We start from the raw sequence: 17,913 nt of genomic DNA on the forward strand, positions 1-17,913 counted from the left end.
TGGACCCTCGCTTCTGAAAAGAAGTTATATATATTGAGCCAAGGCTGAATCTTCTTTTTTCATAACAACATTGATCCCACTCCTGACCATTCTCAAGAGCTTGATTTCAGCCTACAAAAATACACCATAATGCAAATCCAATATGGCAATTTTTCTAGTGATGCATCATTACATTATACACTGCAAAGGAAATGCAGAAGTTAAGAGAGCTTATTTTTCCTGAGTAGGTCTATGGCAAGATAAAAATATCACAGTTTCATTGGCACACCAGGTGAAAGTCCCAGCCTACAGAAAAAGGACTTGAAATTGTCTGTGCTGCCATTACATTACTGAAGCACAAAGACAACTCTCTTACATCCCTGTCGTTTGTCACTTCTAGTTGTCCCAAACTGTAAAGCCCATAACTTCTCTAACAGTGCCATTTTATGGAGGTATGCTTTGGCTCAGATCTGTTTTATATTCCATCATCTGGCTCCCCTTTCAAAATTTTGTTCAAAACTCTGCTGAAGTATTTTTGTGGATAAGGTAAAAGGCAACAAGTAGTTAACTCTGGCAAGTCTTAGCACTTATTAGAAATACAGACTATTCAATATCAGAATTTCTGTAAGGCATTTTCTTTCAAGGAATGTGTACTCATGGGGGATTTTTGTGTTTTTTTTCAGTGTCCCAACACTGCATCTTCTGACATGCCATCTGTGCCTCAGTCCTATCAGAGCTTCCTTCAGCTGCATGGTTATTAGCTATTATCTCTTTTACTGACTCTTATACTACTTTGCAATGTCATGTTTTACATACCTCTTGCTGAGAATATATACATATATTTTAATATGGATTTGTTTAGCAGTTCTTGAAAGTTTTCACCCATTGCTTTCTTTTTTCCTTTGCTATTTAAGAAATCTTTCCTTACTCATTCTAAAGTTGTCTGCTGGCATCTTCTTCAATCATTTCTCATGCTGATTTTCACTGCCTGCTGGCTTTTGTTATCCATAGAATTTTCACCTCTTCTTGTCTTTCTGGAGGTATTTTGGAAAAAGTGGCTTTTCCTTTTTTTTTTTTTTTTCTCCTTCTTTATTTCCTATTCAGTTCTGCTTTTCTTAATTCAGATTTCCAGGTGGATTGTGTTAAAACCAGATACTGTTGTAACAGAGTTTGTGGGGTTATCCCATGAAAAAAAAAACAACTTTATGATAAAGAAACAAAGTCTTGCGGAGAAACTGAATTTTAGCACCTACAAATCTTTCTTGAGGTTAGTTTGGGTTTTCCATTGGCATGTCTTGTTTGTTACTCTTCCACTGGTCTCTAAGGATTTTTTCTTGTGCTTGGTATTGGTTATTGTATCTGCAGGCCTGAGTAATGGGCAAGTGAAGGGGTGCGCAAACAACCGTAAACTCAGCATCTGCAACATCATGTAAAACATCTGACTCAGTGTCCAAATTACAGGGGAAGCTGATCAGCCAGTAGCATAATTTTGGCACATTACTGTATTATTGCAGATACCATTTGGCAGCTGCCTCCAATTGTGTTTATGAAATATGTTTCCATTTTTGATGCTTTCTAGGCGCTGTTTTAAAGGGCAGCGTTTAGAAGGGACAGTGTTTATTACTACACTTGCTGGGTTTTGCAGCTTCCTGCTCTGCCCTTCTTTTGTGTGAGAAAAGGAACTTATTTCAGCAAAATCTAAGTAGGTAAAGGTACAATTTCACTTCCTGAAAGCCCCATAGCATATTAGTGTGGTTTAGCTCAACATGTGTTTTCTCAACTAAAGTGCTTTAAATTTACAAGGAGTAATTTTTTACTATTCTTTTTGGGTTTGAGAAGAGACTTGTCAGCATATAATTTTCCAAGCTTTTCATGTTCCACCTTTTCTCCTTTTTTCACAAGCTTTTAGCTTTACTCCAGTGTTTCACTTTCTGCTACACTAGCTGTTTTAATGATATTGCTACTTAATTATTTAATCTTGTCAGCCTTTCATGAATCAATAGTTTCTTGCCATGTATTAAATGCAGTAGAACTCTTAAATTCTTTTCCTACCACTTTGTGTTGTTGTCCATCGCTTCCACAGTAACTGTAGGGCCACAGGATCTTTCATCTGTACTCCCTAGCAATATGTGCAAAGTGTTAATGGTGCATCAGATTCTCATTGTATGACCATAGAACTGCATCAATGTCCCCTTTCTTTTGTCAGTTGCATTGTAATGAGTATACAGAAGAAAACTTAAAGGTCATCGTGTAGCTGGGAAATATTCTTGACACATCTTGGCCCCGCTTATGGCCGTTGGACTGCTGCCATTTACTTTGAGGATGGTGTAGACAGTGCCTTGGGGGTAATGTTCCTCTTTCATCATTGCAGCATGAGTTCACATCCAAGTCAAAACATTAATATCTGATACGTGTGTTTTCTTATGGTTTCAAATAAATATGAATAAGCAAGCTCTAAATGTACACATTTTACTGTACTGCATGTCCTACAAACTGATTGTTGTGAACTAGGGGTGAGTTTTTAGTGTTTGGCTGGCTTTCAGTAAATTCCCATTTTGAGTAGATAGTTTTGTGATTGGTGAACAGCAAATCCATCCAAGGGCACCTGAGGCCTGCGAAGGAAAAACATTATTCTATATGTTCTACAACGAGATCAGTCAAAGTCTGGAAGAGATTCACAAAAACCACAGATTTCAAAACAAACACAAGTTTTCACAAAGAATTCCATGTCTGTTGCTTTGCATGACCAAACATGTCAATATTTTAGGATAATCTAATTCTTTAGGTGAAGAGTAAAAGTTGTCAATTTATTGTACACATATATGATTAATTTATTTATTTTTAGTTTTATTCCCTTGTATAAAATGATTGTACTGGGGTATAATAGAAGGATACACTGCAGAGGATATGAACAACCATAGCTTCCACAAAAACTGGAGGGCCACAGGATTTGTTTGTCTATAGTCTGAAGCAGTATGTGCAAAGTGTTGATGGTGCATCAAATTCTGATTGTGTGGCCATAGAACTGCCTAAAAATAATTCTATTTATTTGTGAGTTATTTATGAGTAATGTATGATTCTTTTATTTTTATTTGTGGAATTGGCGCGAGTGTAGAAGATAGCTTTTTCTACTACCAAAGCTTAGTGGGACACTTCTCATTTGCTCCTTAAGACTCTTTGTTGGCCAGCTAAAGCTTCAGTTTTCATTCTCATGTATCCAAACCCACCTGGGTGCTTTCCTGTGCAAACCAGGGAGCCTTCTTTAGAAAGGGAGGTTGGACAAGATTAACTACCAAGGTCCCTTCCAACTCCTATGATTCTCTTTTACTCTTCTTAAGTGGACATTTAAATGCTTGTCAGGCTCTCTGATCTATTCTTACTAGATTATTTAGATCATCCTTTTAAAAATGTGTTGCAGCACATCTAGTAAAGCATTATCCTTGTTTTTTGTACAATATCTGGCTTAAGAGCAATTTAGAGGTTATAAATAAAGATGATAAAAAAATATGGTTCTTCTTTTCAAAGTGTCAAGTGTCCTGTTTATTTTCTGCTGCAGGAAATTATCCTTTACAGATATCTCAGATCTGCTTTAAAGTTCATTTTATTGTCTAAAATTAAAGCAGCTCATTACGGTAATAATGATTCTATGCATGTTGTGACTCAGAAAAAGTTTAGTTTGTAAAATTTTTCATGAATTTTAGAAAGAATCTTCTGTGCCCTCTTCAGAGAAGCCAAATCTTTTGGCCGAAATTTAATTATTCAAACAAATAAACAAACAAAGAAAAAGCTTTATTTGGGGGGAATTAGCATGTTGCTCCATGATAGTCACAAAAATGTACTCTCAAACATCCCTGCAGAAAAATACAATTATGCTCACAAACAGAGTCATTAGAGATGAATGAGCAACGAGTGGACAGAATGTGTTGCTTGATAAATATAGCTCTGCCTCTGTCTGCCACTTGTTTGTGAGCTGCTTTGGTCTCCCTTAAATCTATTTGTTACTCTAAATTACTCTCCAGTCATGGTGGCAGCTCTTGCGTATTCCCATGGCACTGGGAGTTGTGCCAAATGTTCTGCTGCAAGCAGAACCTTCTGAAATGGGCAGGCTAGGGAGGATGTGCCAGAGTCAGGATCTGGCCTTCTAGCCTAGTGAGTGGGCAAAGGCTGAATATTCCTCTCCTTTTGATAGAAGGCCAAATAATTAACACAGACAAACAACAATACAGATAAATTACTCAGGTGTGGAAAATGGACTTAGAGCTGAGAACGTGGAATATCTGGATCTCATCAAAGGTCAAATCCCATCCAAATAGGGTGAAATAATTATTTCAAAAGAACATCCTAATCTCTGGAGAATGGATAAGAAATGGAACCTTTGAGAAAGAAAATTTATCCATGTAGTCACTGTTTTTGAAGCCAGTTGTAAGCAAATGTGGTATCAGTGTATGTGCTCTCACTGAAGCAACGGTAAATCAACTCTAGAAGAACTCAAGGAAGATGTAGCAGCCTCCGATGTTGACAATAAAATTGTCTTGATGCTGAAATAGTAAAGTAGGAAATGAGAAGGAACTGTATCTGTGACCGGTGGAATCGCACTGTTTTGCAGATCTAAGGACCACTTGTGTTTGTGCTACCATTCAGAGATGGAGCCCTTATCTACCAGACCAATCACAAATTTTCTTAAGACAAAAGGCTTACATTCAGATTTAGGTAAGCTACTTGTGATACAGAATGATACTACAGTGACAGAAAACTGCAGATTTAAGGAAGTGAAAATAAGAAATAGACATGGCTAAAACAGACAATCCAAAAAACAAATAAGAATCATGTCATGATGTTAAATCAGCAGGAGCTGGCTTTAGAATACCATTGATTGATCATTGATATTGTAGCTCTGGTATAAGACATGCAGTCATATATCAGTATCTCAGTGGTGAAGTGGATAAGGGCAGTGATTCCGAGCCATTTTCTCGCCTTCTAAACCACTTGTGGAAGCATTGTTGTTTTTTTAAGAGTTTAAGGAAGTGGTCAGAGCAAGAGGGAACAACAAAGTTTCTGATGAGTTATTAAAGTGAAGGGACTTATAAGTTAAATTACAGAGGTAAACATTTATTTATTTATTCATTGTGAGAAATTTTGAAAAGAGAAAAAAAAAAGGTGAAGGGGAAGTGGGAGTTGAATCCCTATTTATTATGGTGAGAAGAGTAAAAGACTACTGCAGGAATTTCTTTTCTTGTAACATGCCATCTAACATTTGTAGCTTTATATATGCTTAATGGCTACACATACATCTTGAATTAGTATGAGAATATGGAGGAATTACAGAAAAAAATTGGTTTGTTGTGACTCAGATATTTTCATCTTGCCAACAACTTCGGAAAAAGTGGGAATATAAAAAGAATTTATGATTTTAGGAGACTGTAAGTGCTACTATAGGTCAAGACAGTAATGTGGCCAAAGAGAAAAAAATTGGATTCTCAAGTAAAGTATTCAGTGTTGTTTTTGCATAGTATAACAAGTACATGAAATCTTTACCTAATTCGACATGAAATGATACTAAGGTAGGAAGATTCTTGCTAATTTTTACAACAGGAATTGAAAAAGTGCCATGATAATTGCAAAATTCTTTCTATGTTGTAGATGGCCTTTACTGACATTTAGTTTGTGCTAATATGTGCTAGTAGTCAATTTACCATGAAGTAGATGGAAAACATGATATAAACTATAGTTGACAACTGTCTCTGAAGTGGCGAGAAAAAACAAACACAGAAGTTGTTGCAATGTTGCACTGTCTGTAGCTTAGTCTAAGGCCTTTTTTTGTGTGTGTGGAGGTGTGATGAGCACAACCAGTACAACTGAGGAATACCTGGTGTTAGGATGTAATGTTTTTGATGAGAAAGCTGATGTATACATGGACAGCCATGGTAAAGATTTCAGGGAATCAGTGAAGATGAAGAACTGTCAATGTAGTGATTCCTGAGCAGTTCGGTGGTGTTAGAATAAAGGCTAATAGAACATCTCTTGGTAGGCTCTGATGGTCTTTAAATGTGTTCCAGACCACAGTAAAGAAACGTGACAGAGAACTGAGCTTGAGAAGTTCTGGTGTAAAATACCAGCAATGGGAACAGTACAACTGGATCTAGTTGGGCAAGTTGTTAGAGCAGTGCAAATACCTTTACTTTTATAGTTCCAGCCCGGTTTATTATTCTTCATATGTGCTTGATATGCACAATATAATGACATATTTTTTTCCTATACATAGGCTAAGATCAAATGTTAGTGAAAGAAAATGACGATGATTACATCCAGCTAAGGAAAAATCTGAGAGTTGTGCTTCTAATATGAATGTAGGTATGACAAGTACCTGCAAACAAAATCTGCTCTTTGGATTTCACGCTGAATTTATAATTTTGGAAAGCAATTCCTACAGCACACTTGTCATGAATAGATGTGAGAAACAGGCTCAAAAAGATTGTACAATCTAAGTGAATGGAGTTTTCTGCCTTGAATATTTCCAGTATCCAAGTAACTCCAGTATTTCTGTAACTCTTATTTATTTATTATTTAATTTCCTCTTGATCTGTGCCATGAAGTTCACTTACTCAATACAGAGGTCAGAAGTTCTTAATAAATCAGATTATTTTGTGAATGGTTGGCATCTAGGGAATATACTGTATATTTTCACATGGAGCCTCCTTTGTAATATCTCTGGTCATTGCATATGTAACAATAGCCAGTGCCTGAATGCGATTTTTTTGATAGTATTATCTCAAATAAATTGAAAAAAAAAGATATTTTAACATTAATTTTTTATGAATTACTTCTTAAAAATTAAAAGTTATCCAGCGGGTTTGGACCAATTCCAGAAACTTGTCTGACTCAAGCAAACCACCAGATTTCTGAATTACAGAAAATTGGTTTATCAACTGTTAAAATCACAATGTTTTTGTGACATGTGCAAACGGATTGATTTGAGGGAGGAGATTCTGAAAAAAAAAAAAAAAGACTCATGTAGCCTGGAGTAGGAGATGAAAAATTGCCCAGCATGTTCTCTGCAGACTAGAGGACATCTACCTGTTGAGGACAGTGAAACATGGATCATTTCTACTTAGCATTAAATTACTGAAAGCAACAGAAGCCAGCAAGTTTGTAAGTGACACAAAGGACTCAGTATGGTCCACGTAAAATGCTCTCTCTTTACATGCTATCTGCTTTAATGCAGTCACAAGCAATATATATGTCTATAAATTTTAACAGCTATTTTTTAAAATAAGTATTTCTTGCTATGTTTTGATATTATATGACAAGAAATTTGCACTTGCATGTATTTTTTTGTTGAGAAGAGATAAGTTCTTAGAAATACATTGAACTTATTATGTATATACTGTTATATTTGCAGTATATATACAATTATATTTAAATATAATATTTAATCTTTATTTTTCCTAGTGGTATATTTTTATACACGTAGCATTAGTACACTTGTGGGGGTATTTTTCTACAGATTAATAGACATTTAATTGCCCACCAATTCTCATGATTTGTGAAGTCCTATAAAATCACCCATTAGATAAATGGGAGAGGAGAATAAGAAAGCCATATTTATAATTTCAGGGTTCAGAGTAGAACTGAAATCACTTTCTCACTGGCAAAAATGAGACCATCAGAACAGTTAAGATCAGAAGATGACTTTTCAGGACAAATCCTGTTCACTCTGACTGTATATTTTTGCTCTGTAGCGAAAATGGGACAGGGAGCTGCTCCTAATAGCTTGTGCAGAGATCCTCACGGTACAAAGGCACTGTAGGTACTGTTAAACCAATATATCCTTTCAGTCTCTGTACCTCTGCTCAAGGCAGGTTTGAACTTAGCTGCAAGCAATAGCAAGGGTTGGGTAGTGTGATATGAGATGACTTTAAGAAAAAGAACTAAAAAATAAGAAATAAATTATGTGTATAACCTCCTCATGTTCCAGACACACGTAGAACTCAGAGGTCTTTATAACTACAGCCTCTGGCAGGGAACTGCACAGCTTTTTCCACAGGATGCAGAATGTGTTCCTTTCAGAAGTTCCTCTCAGAAGTGAGAGATGAGCATTAACGTACAGATGTTCTGTTTTGATCTGTGCCACACTACGGCTTCTAGCATTCACTTTAATGTTCCAAGTACCTGTGCTCAGCCCTTCTGGGTGATGCAGGGAAAAAAAGAAAAGGAAGGAAAAGAATCATACAATTTTTCCAAGAGCCAAATTATGTGATTGCTTCAAAAACTTTGTCTGACTTGGAAAAATGAATTAATTCAGTTCTTCACTGACTACTTTTGGAAGAAGAACAGAAGAAGTTAGAGGAGCATTAAGAGTGGCAAGTGGAACTATAGTTTCACAAATGCTCTGACTGCAGTGAAATAGCAATGGAGATTGATTGTCAACGTATAGGAACAGGGATTTGTTTTTTGAGTATATATAGCAAAAAAAAGCAAACTGCATTCCTATTCTTTTCAGAAAATATAGATATTTCTTTGACAATAACAGTAATTAAAAAGACCATAAAAGAGAAGAGCTGTAGAGAATATATTAATCCAATGGTTTTTCAACAATGAACATATTGGTGTCACTACTTGAAGAGAAGTTTTCAAACAACAAAGGATACATAAGAATTATTCACTGGTCAAAATAGATTATGTTTTGTATCCAATACAGTGGATCCAGCATAGCAAGCAGTGTGAGCTGCTCAGTTACTATTGTTTCTTGTTCCTAAGGAAACGACATATATGGGTAGACTGTGGGTCTTCAGTCCTCTCTAGTTGGTGGTGATTCATCTAGTTACAAGATGGTGGCCACAAGTGTAGTGAAAGACATGTTCCTACAGTGCACTGAAAGCATTGTTCCCAAACATTGTTCCCAAGCTTTGTGTCTGAATTTTGCAGCTATGCAAAATTTTGTAAGTCACCATGTAGGTGAGTCTAGGTTATTGTTAGCCCAGATACATCCTGAAATTCAACAAGGCCTAGTTCCTTTGAAATGATACCATCAGCTTCAAGAGGAATACTGTTGGACTTCCTTTGATTTCAGCAGCTATAATTTTCTCGTAAATATTTTTCTTTGAAAGAGTGGTCAGGCACTGGAATGGGCTGCCCAGTGAGGTAGATGAGTCAACATCCCTGAAGGTGTTCGAGAAACGTTCAGTTGTTGAATTAAGGGATATGGTTTAGTAAGGTGTAGGTACATGGTTGGACTAGATGATCTTGGAAGTCTTTTCCAACCTTGGTGATTCTGTAATTCTGTAATTTATCTTGATGGTTAGACACAAATCTCACGAGCTTTCAGAGACTGACAGATCTTTTCTGTGCCAGTAAAATAAACCAAGAAATGTCTAGTGCTGCTCAGCTGAATTGAATGAAACACTTTTGGTTGCTTTCTTTGTAAACAGTAAATAAAAATATTTTTGAACATAGATTCTTTTAACTGAAAAAATACCAAATAAATTTTGATTATTTCTTAAAAAATAAAATAAAATAAAAATTAAAAAAATAAAAAGCTTTCTTTCAGAAGTTAGTTACATTTTATAGTAAAAAAGGTGAAAACTGAATGCTCCTTTTTGAGTAATTTCTGGAACGTCCAGTTGAGAACTGTGTCTTATTTCTGCAAATTCTAACCAGACATAACCAGGGACAATCCTGTTTCCAATGACCTTCAAGGTTAATGAAATCAGACACGAAAAAGAAGTATCAGTGTTCTCTTTTTTTCCAGCTAGGTACTAAGGGACTGAGGGATTATGATACTTGCCTAGTGTCAGAAAAGTTTGTTACAGTAACAGTAACCAAATATATGTCTTTATTTTCCCAGGTTTCTGATTTAAATGAAGTCCTTCTTTCCTTCTGTGAAAATTTATTCTTTCTGAAATGCTGCCTTCAAGATTCAGAACAGTCAAACCTGAATATTTGAACATATATATTTCAAATTTGTTATATTTTGACAAGCCTAAAAAAAATTGCCTGCTAATGTTTTTTTTTTAAAGGCCATTAAATAGTCTGGTACTAGATGCCTAGGCCTCACTAGGCTTCACTTTCAAAAGTTCTTGCCAGTAAAAATATCTTCCTTATGCAAACAAATCAATATTTATGTGTTCTAGTTGGACATTTACATGAACAAATACAAATTTTGCCTGGGCAAACATTGATACATGAAGGCTCTGCTGGCATTTCTCAGGGTAGAGCCCCAACTAAACATGTTTTCAAGCAATAAGTAAACTATCCATTCTGACTGTGTAGTCCTCTGATTTAAGAAGAATGATGTTTTTCATACTTGTAAAATCTGAAGTTATAATAAACTGATAAAACTGAGCAGAAACATTTCCTGTATTTTCTTCTAAATTTTCAAGTTTAATAAGATTTCCTCTTCGAAAGTTATTATTTGCTCTTTTTGCAGCATAGTCTGCATTCCTACCATAATTTCTAAACACAAGTTCTTCTCAAAAAGGATGAACTCAATAGTGTGAATTCATGGCTTCTCAGTTTTGAATTACTTGCTTAGATCAGAAATAAAAAAGAGCAATGTATCAGTATCTTCAGAGGCAACAGAGTGAAAAATTTTGTGATTTTAATTTGGAATGGAAGAACTGTCTATGCCAGTCTGCTTAGGATTTGACTCAGGTTAGCCTTGTCTACTTTATCTGTCCATTTTCATCAAATGGAAAGTCTTGACTTGAAAACTGTAGCCTCTCCAAAACATATGGATGTTAAATAAATCAAAATAAATATCCTCTTACCTGCACTGTAATTCTTCTGTTCAGACTAGGAGGTCCAGTAAGCAGTTCTCCTCTAATAACTAGGTCTTGTCTCCTTGCTCTCTTTTTGTATTTTGGTATTCAACCCAGAAAAAGATGTGCATGCCTAAATTTAAAACTGTAACCCAGAAACATCTGTTTACTTGCTGCCAACTCATACAAGTTTCTAAACTCTACGTAATGTCTTATTTTTTTCTCTTCAGATATTCTTTAGGCAGCTAAAGCATGTGCCTTTCTGATCCCTGCAGAACATCTTATGAAATCCGTTTTCAGCTACTTCCTTTGTGAGAAGACTATGAAAGATAGAGGACTGATCTAATCTACTAAATTGATCATTTGCATAAAAGTTCAAGAATCTGGATTGGTTTCTTCCTCGGCCTTCTTATCTTTGCAAACCAAAAATCTTTGCAAACCAAAAATCTTTGCAAACCAAAAATCTTTGCAAGCCAAACAACCTATTACTACCAATTAACAACAGACAAGAACCGTATTTGTTGTTTGCCTTTGCAGGCAGGACCAAACATTCTTTTATTATTTTTAGCCAACTGCAGAGGTGTGCAACAACATTCACTGAAAACTTACTTATGTTGATACACCAAATTCAAAGAACAGGCGAAAAAATGCACTATTCTTGCTTGGCCTATTTCCCTGTTGGTCTAAAGCTTGAATTTCAGCACTCTAGAGAATTTCTAGAAATCTACTGCTTAGCTTCAGCAGTTTTAATCAGGCATAAAACAAGGATATTCCTAAAGGATTAATCTGGTCTAGTGAAGACCTTCTTTGAGCAACACATCTAACCAGTGGAGAAAGGCAGGGGCTAAGCTGGGCTGTAGTTTACACCTGCATTTGAACAGTCTGTAAAGACAATAAGGTGAGATTCCTGAAGGAAGTCCCTTTATAGAAGGCATATCTCCCTGCATTGGAAGAGAGAGATTAGCCATTGTGAATGTTTCTGCTATTTTAATAACAATTTATATGAAAAACTCTTTCTAAATAAATTTATTTTTTAAATATGAATATTAATAAATACATGCCAGCCTGAGTAATGTTTAGTCTAAGAACTTCTTAGAACTGTAATACATTAATAACCTCAAGAAATAGAAATGAAACTGTAGTACACAGATACCTCACCATTAACAGTTTGGGGACATCTGGTTACTTATCATATCTGTATCTGCTTTGTCCTCTGCCTGAAGCAGCTTTATGACAAAATACAAAGGGCTAGCGCTGTCAAAACTGCCTAGGTATTTAGCTATCCTCTGTTCAGATAAGAGGAATGTAGCTGTTCACAAGCATTTACCTATCTCACCCTTTAAATCTTACCTTTAAAGTCAGATTGTTTAATAAAAATCTGGTTTTGATGTTTTTCACAGCAGGCTGAAGACAGTTGTGACTTAGAAGTTAAAACATAAAAGACCAACCTGTCTCAGTTTTCTTTCTAATTCGCTATGTGTTGAATTGCTTCAGTGAGTAAAACCTATCTAGAAAGTACGTGGAAAATAGTCTGAAAAGTCAGAAAGCAGAACAAATAGCAATTCATAATTTTTAATTCATTTACATTCAAACAGAAAGGCTTCAAGGAGTGTCAGTTCAAGGAAGCCTATAAGCTACTGACGTAGGTAGAAAATATATTATGGTATGGCTCACGTATAGTTACCCATAATCAGTGCACAGGGAATGAGGAGAAGCTATAAACCTGATAGCAATGACGGGGAACTTCTTTTTTAAAGTTATGTACAGAAAGGTAACACCAGCTTGCACTATTTAAAGAAAATGTAATTCTGGGAACACTTTAAACCTTGTTTGCATTCCCATCCAGCCAGCCTTCACATAGGTAGGGCAAGGGGGAGTAGCTTTAAACTAAAAGAGGGGAAATTTAGGTTAAAAGTTAGGAAGAAATCATTTACTCAGCGGGCGGTGAGGCGCTGGCACAGGTGCTCAGATAAGCTGTGGTGCCCCATCCCTGGAGGCTCTCAAGGCCAGGTTGGATGGGCCCTGGGCAGCTGAGCTGGTGGGGGGCAGCCCTGCCCACTGTAGGGGGTTGGAGCTCGAAGATCTTTAAGATTCTTTCCAACCTGAGCCATTCTATGATTCTATAATTCTATTAAATCCTCATAGAACTCTTTGATCTTCCTTCAAACATCCTTCATACCATTGCTTGAGTGAACCTCCTCCACTCTGTGCAGTGCTAGGAAACTTCTGTGTGTTGGTGATACCCAGTACACAGCTAGCAGATCGACAGTGTGAGCCTGTGGCAATTTACAGTACATATGGAATTTATTTATCAAGAGTGTCATCTTTTTCCAAATTTGCAATCATTCTGCTGTGCATCGGAGGGGCTTGTGGAAGAAGTGAGCCTTGTGGAAAAAATATGATGTAGTCACCTATAGTCACATCTGTCATAATTCTGTATCACATTAAATATGGTTTCTGGAGAGGAGAACCATTTAGAACTGGGTTTATGCTCATTTGAAGTTCATATTTCAAAAATGGAATACTTTTTCATACAAAAATTACCCTCAATTTCTCCTAGACCTGCCATTTATCATATTGACATTACAGTTTCTGTTCTCCATACACTGCTCTGTAAACATGAGCATTTCTTCCTATTTCTCTGCATCTGCCTATAGGTATGGTTATAATCACTGTAGCAAACAAAAACCTGCACTGCAGTTGCAGTCACGTTTGAGAAGGATGAGAAGTGCAGGGAAGGCTGTGCCTCTGTGACTGGATTTCCCCTCAGCCAAATAGGCCTACTGTGGTACAGCAGTTCGTCTCTCCATGTCCTGCAGTCCTGGCATTGCTCAACATGGAGTTTGGGGGCCTGTGCTGGTTTGAGAGATGTGAAATGTTTACCCAAGAACTGGTTTCTGGTTATGGATTGTTCTTAGTGCCCAGGGAAGGGATCTGTTGCATCTGTTTGTGATTTATACTATTAATTAGCACATTTGCAATTCTAGCACTAATAATACAGATTTGGAAAACTAGATGGAATCACCCAATTAAATAAGATACATCAGTGCTGATTTTAAATTGTCTATATATTGTCAATTAAAACTTGCACTAAATTCTTTTTCTTTATGAATCATTACCAAAACTGCTAGTGCATGGAGGAAATGGTTGATTTTTTAATACATATATATATTTACAAATAAGTTGATATTGTTTGTATAGAAATTTGCTGAAGTTCCTGCTTAAAAACAAAAACAAAAACAAAACCTGAATTTTACGTGATTTCTCTTGGAAACTCTGAAGTGTTTAGAAAGAAAATTCTCACTTAAAGGGAAAGCAACAGAATTTCAGAAACCATCTCTTACTGCAATATTTTGCTTAGAGAGGGATACAATTTATGAATCTTAATGTCACATTGAAATGGAAATTTGTATGCTACATGTTAATTAATAAATGCCATATTAGCTTTATTTCTGTAGTTAATGGTTTTATTTCAGACATGTCATGAATTTTATGAATCAATTCTTCACACGTTTTATGGCTTCTTGCAATCCCTCAGATAGATTACAGTAGATAAAGCTCAACCAAACTACATTAGCTCAGATCTTCTGAAAGTTGTGTGTGCGTATCTCTGACCAAAACTAGTAAACTTTAGACATGCCATCTTCCCCCATCTCTTGTAAATGGATCTTTTTTTTTTTTTTTTTTTGTTAATTTATCTTCTGGTATTGTGTTTTCATATTTACCTTTTGGTATTGTGTTTTCATATCTGATCATTGATAAACACTTTTTGCCTCATTCACACAAAGTGAAGCAGGATTTGTTTTGCTTATTAAAGAGTAAGTTTCTAGCTCAGTTATCTTGTTCAAGTGTGTGATAAAAGCACCTGTATTAGCTATGGTTTTTATCTTTTATTTTATTTTATTTTATTTTAATGTTTTAAAGGCAGTGCATTTTATTTGCTTGCTAATGTAGATGTACATAGCTGCAGTGTGAAGCACAAGAATCCGATTGTCGTTATGAACTTTCTTTATCTACAACAACATCCATTTAATTTTTACAAGAATGCTATCTACAGTTTAGTCTGGGCCTTCAACTTGTGACTGTGGTGTCTCTGATGGGCCAAAATGCTCAGAAGGCTGCTAGGTGAACTCTTACACAGCAGAATGTTGATGTGGGAAAGGTGTAAAAAGCTTTTCCTGTTTCCACTCGTTCAAAGGAAAGGCCACTAATAAAAGAAAGCTTTGATGTTTTCATCTGAAATTCAGTTGGGTGTTAATAAACAGAATACTTTATTGTGCTTTGACAGACAGTTGGTCATGTGTAGATATTGGATGGGAGTGAGTAGGAAGCTGAGACTGGCAGGAGCATTTTTTGATAAAAATAATTTGAAGTCTCTATAATGAAACAACCAACCAAATAAAAAACCTCATCAAAATAAAAACTCTCACTGTACCTTTCAGAGAAGGCTTGAATCAGAAGGATGAGCTACGCAAAGGGATACTTTAGACGGTCTCCAGGACAGACTCAGTTAGAATAGCTTTTGAAGTGGCAGAATTTCATACATCTTCTGTTGTCTAATATGGCAAGTGATAATTTGAGAAATCTTTTGCAGAGTTTCTGTCATTTGTTTCAAGTTATGAAGTATCCCTGAAAATGTGTAGCCTTGGAAAAGATGACTTTTGGAAGTGGTGTTGGAGGTTTTTAGACAGTAAAGGTTAAATTTCCTTAGGAGAAATGATACTAAGGATCACATACATTGTGAATGAAATTGTAGAAGAAAGGAGAAGAAAAATTAAGATAGAAAGGTGTTATTATGATCCTACTGCAAAAGGAAAGTTGAGTAGTACTGTGACAAAAAAAGTCAGGCTATGATCTGATCTCATTTCCTCGCTTGTCTCTTGGGATGTTTAATAGCTTTGCAGAAAAGAAAAGCTTAAAGTAACAATGTGTGTGTGCAAGCTTGACTACCTTTGTTTGGTATTCTTGCTCATACTGCTAACATTTGTTAGACATTTTAAGAGTATCTACTTATGATAACAAGAAAGGAGAACGGTGTGTACAGGGCCGTGCATGGATGGAAGGTTAGAGGGTTGGAGGACCCCTCCTATGAAAATAGGCTGAGAACTGGGGTTGTTCAGCCTGGAGAAGAGAATGCTCTGGGAAGACCTTGTGGAGTACCTAAAAGGGTTCCACAGGAAAGCTGGGGAGGAACTCTTTATCAGGGAGTATAGTGATAGGACAAGGAGTAATGGCATTTAATTAAAAAAGTGTATATTTGCATTAGATATTAGGAAGGAATTAGTTACTGTGAGGTGGTGAGGCACGGGAACAGGTTGCCCAGAGAAGCTGTTGATGCTGCATTCCTGCAAGTGTTTAGAAGCCAGGCTGGATGAGACTTTGGGCTACCTGATCTAGGGGAAGATATCCCTGCACATGGCAGGGCATTGGAATTGGGTGGTCTTTAAGATACCTTCCAAGCATTCTGTGATTCTTTGACACTGTGATGGGCATTTCTGTTTGAGACCTGGTGCAAACAGTATTCCGCCTAAACCTTGTTGATTTCACCTTTTCTGGCACTGAATTCCTACTTGGACATTCTGACATAACTTTTAATAGTTTGCAGTGGGGTGATTTTTTCCAAAATATGTGTTCAGTCTACTCTAAATTTGATGTTTTTCTCCAGAACTAATACTAAGCCTAATTATTAAGTTCTATGTTCTATATTACTATAGATAATGATTTCAATTAGTCATGCTTCATGATGTTCTGGCTAATTTTTGAGATCAATTCTCTACTATATTGATAATCTGCACACTTGCTGGCCGTCCTTCTTGTGTTCTTGACAAACTGAAGAATGCTCTTTGTTTCTTTATGTCAGCTGTTAATGAAACTATGAAGCAGCATTAGATCTAGAACAGCCTTTTTGATCTTCATTCAATATTGTGAACCATTATAAAAAAATCTGAGTATAAACATTTTCAGCTACTTTTTTTTTTGCTTACCTGAAGTAACTTAATCTAGCCTCTAAATTCGTCTGCCTTAATGTGAAGTAGTTTATCTTTGGCTTGTTTATATGCAATGGATTTTTTCAATTGACATTTTGGTGTCTGTGACTTAGATTCCTTTAAAACAACACTAAATCTGAGGTTCTGCTCCATGTATGTACCGAAAGCTCCGCAGTCCTCACAGAGGCTGGTGGGTTCCAAACTAGCAGTTGGTTCTTCAGGTATCTTTGAACACATGCTTCCTGTTGTGCCCGTTCAACTCGTGCCAAATTACTTGCTGTGCAAGCACATTTTCCAATCTTATGAGACTATCATGTGAGACAACTTTGAGGGTCTTATATAAAAAAGTCAAAAATACTGGCTTGATTATGATTCCACAGCTGGCTTACAGTGGCTTAACTCCATTGCTTTTATGTTTCGTTTTAACATACAAACGTTCCCAGGTGTTCTGTAACTGAAGTAATGTGTATCTACAAATGCTTAAATGGCCTCTCGATAGGTTTTAGGAATTACAAATTATCACATCCGTGAGAATTTTGTGAAGTAGGATTGTAGTCTTTCTGTCTGAAAACTGCCAATTTGAGCATGAAAAAACTAGGGTTTTTTTTCTAGTTTTCTTTGCTTTGCTTTCCAATCAGGCAAAGAATGTGCCTAATAAGACAGATCTTCTATCTGTATTGCTCTCTGAGAAATACCGTCATTGTGGGATGTCTGTTGCCAACTTGTAGGACATTGTAAGAGCTGTTCATAGTTGTTGCTAATAAAATGAACTCTATGATCTTCTAAGCAGCAGGAGTCTCTGTAGAATTTTTCATAATATTTGTCGTTGTGGGGTAAAGAGCCAAAGTGTGCAACTGAGGGAGACAAATGAAGGGAAAGACAAATTTAATCTCCCTCCCCTCAATGAAAGCTTTATGTTGTTATCAAAAAAAGTGACACTTTTGAACTAGCATAACTGGGATAGTGAAAATTTGTGAGAAGAAGCTTTTGCTGAGCACTGTCCCAGATACAGAGCTTAACAGTCTTCTAGCGTAAATGGGTAAAGTTCCATTCTTGGAGACTCTGCTGATTTACACTAGTTATATTTTTCTTCATGGTGCTTCCAAGTATATTTCCTGACTAAAAACTTTCGCTGTATTCTCTGACTCTTTGACTTTCTGATAGATGCATATTTGCTTAGTAGTACTTAC

General features: G+C 36.2%; 1 long non-coding RNA gene across 2 annotated transcripts in view; it reads left to right on the forward strand.

Annotated features, from left to right (window-relative positions):
• The window catches only part of LOC149918506 (uncharacterized), a 95,577-nt gene that overhangs the window by 46,069 nt on the left and 31,595 nt on the right, over positions 1-17,913 (forward strand). Inside the window, exon 3 of one of the 2 annotated variants that reach the window (XR_016465079.1) lies at positions 663-747. The exons of the other annotated variant lie outside the window; for it this stretch is intronic. This is a non-coding gene — a long non-coding RNA (uncharacterized LOC149918506). Of the gene's footprint in view, positions 1-662; positions 748-17,913 lie in introns of those variants that run through there. 2 annotated transcript variants of the gene reach the window in all.

This window comes from Phasianus colchicus, chromosome 3 (genome assembly GCF_987193195.1).
Source record: "Phasianus colchicus chromosome 3, bPhaCol1.hap1.1, whole genome shotgun sequence".
NCBI lineage: Eukaryota > Metazoa > Chordata > Aves > Galliformes > Phasianidae > Phasianus > Phasianus colchicus.